Source organism: Morone saxatilis, unplaced genomic scaffold, assembly GCF_004916995.1.
Source record: "Morone saxatilis isolate NCDOM2014 unplaced genomic scaffold, NCSU_SB_2.0 Contig17, whole genome shotgun sequence".
In the NCBI taxonomy this organism is placed as follows: domain Eukaryota; kingdom Metazoa; phylum Chordata; class Actinopteri; family Moronidae; genus Morone; species Morone saxatilis.
The window spans coordinates 18005804-18008187 of record NW_023339729.1 but is presented as its reverse complement, the minus strand read 5'-3'; the positions used below and the strand labels follow the sequence as shown (position 1 = coordinate 18008187).

Sequence of the window (2384 nt, the reverse complement as noted above, 5' to 3'; positions counted from 1 at the left end):
ATGATATTGTTTAGGTAATGCTCTACTGAGTGTGTTGGTCTTTATGTACCTGTGTGAAAACTCCATCCTTAGATATTAGGAGGAGTCGAGCCAAGTAGTTGATCTGCAGAGTGTAGCGAGTGTGGGGTATGAGGAGCTGAGGGAGAGAGGGAACTCTTTTAGTAACACGATTACTTGTTAATAGAGTAAAAAATGCTTCTATAATGATGCTTCTGTACCATTTAACAGACTGAAACACTTGCAAATATATTCACACTAAAACATTATGGTACATCCAATCAGCAAGTTGAAAAAACTATGACTCCAGTAAGTTCAGTGTTGTTTCTCGCAGTTACCTTGTACAGTGGATGCACCATGGGAACGTTGCGCAGCAGTGACACTGCAAACACTTCAGCCAGCAGGTGAGTGCGCAGCAGGTGAACATTGAGTTGATGCTCAGAGAGATGTTCCCATGGTGCATCCACTGTACAAGGTAACTGCAAGAAACAATACTGAATTACTGCAGTCATAGACACCTGACCTGTATATATGCATTTACATTAATGCACTACCGTCTTCTGCACCAGTTTCTTTCTTATCTTTATTTATCTATATTTTAAAAGTACCTTATTTTTCTGTGTGATTTTTGTATATTTGTATATTTTATGCACCAATGCAACATTCCTCGTAGTGTAAAAACTACTTGGCATAAACTAAATTCTGATTCTGATCCAACTTGCTGATTTTTGTAATCTTCCAAACTGGATGAACAGATAATGTTTTAGTGTGTATATATTTGCAAGTATTTCACAAGTAAAATGGTATAGAAGCATCATCAAAAATGCCATTTTTTACTTTTGTAAACAAGAATAGTGTTACTAAGAGAGTTCCCTCCTCTCCCCTCAGCTCCTCATACCCACCACACTCGCTACACTCTGCAGGATCAACTACATGCTCGACATCATCCTCCAATATCTAAGAACGGATTTTTCAAAAAGGTAAACAAAGACTAACACACTCAGTAGAGCATTGCCTAAAACAATCCCACGTACAGTATTTGTCTCTTAAATGTTTCTACTAATTTGACTGTTCTCTAGTTTGCAGCTTCTGGTGGAGAGGGTTTGGTCACAATCCTGAGGAAGACACTGTCACCTCACTCGACTACAGCTCCTCAAAAATGTATACCAAGATGACATTGCTGAGCGTGGGCCTGGAGGGCGTGCCCAAATTCTACTACAGAGATGATGGACTCAAACTTTGGGATATCATCCACAGGTATTATAGGGCTGTTATATATATATTATATTGGTGCAAATCATGAAGTTTTAGTGACATGTAAAGTAGTTGTCATGTTATACTATATACTTACACTGTTTTAGGGTTAGAATGTATCTAGAGGCCATAAAGTACACTAAAGTGTCAGAGCAGGATTTGTTTCCCATTTCCACTTACAAGGAGAAAAGTTGTTAAGCAGAACTAGTGTAGTTGATTGCTAGAAACCAAGCAAACTAATAAATTATCGTTATGAATATTATAATCAATTTCTGCAATATATCCTTCTAATGGTACACACTGGATCTTTAACACGATTGCTCTAGCAGGAGCACCAATCTCCTGCTATAAAGCACCTGAAAATACAAATGTAGGTTGTTAGAGGGTAAATTTTATTCCATTCAGTTAATCCACAAATTGTCTCCACACTTCGTTATTTACGTTCTAACAGCCACCAAGCATTTTAGAAGGTAGTAGTCACTGTTAACATTTCCCATGGCAAATTGTAACATCTTGAAGAGACCTGCGCCACTTTCCATTGATCAAGATGCGGCACAAGTCTGCTTGGAAGGTCAACCATCAAGTGACTTCCGTGTGAGCGTTTGGATTGTTCTGTGTGGAAAATTGTACAATCAATGACGATAGTTGTCTATCAAAAGGTCAAAAAGACGTTCTAAACGAGCTTATCACTCTGTGGTGTATTGATCATGTGTATAGTGCAGAATAACGAAGCGTGCTCGTCACTTGGCTTTCAGAGCCAGTCCATCGGCATTGACTATGCCCAAAATGTCCAGCCTGTACTTTATGTATCTATTATTATGACTGACATTACAATAGTAGCATAGGCCGACTGGTATTGAAACAGAAATATTACAGGAAAAGTAAAATAATGTCAACGTTTTATAATCCACTGTGTCCACATGTCAAATACTGCACCAAAAGTCTTAAAGATAACAGAAGTGGTCATCTGAAGAGATGTCCATTAAAATGTCTTACTAAAGAGTGTCTTACTACATCGGTGTGGTATTAAAAAAATAAAAGGTTCAACTATGAATGTGTTCTACAAACCTATCCAAATTTCTCAAAGGGTTTGTGCAGGAGTGCTCAGCTACTACTACAAGACCGACGCTGAG

General features: G+C 38.3%; 1 pseudogene; it reads left to right on the top strand.

Moving 5' to 3' along the window:
* Positions 1-2384, top strand: part of LOC118326711 — a 12400-nt pseudogene that overhangs the window by 7994 nt on the left and 2022 nt on the right.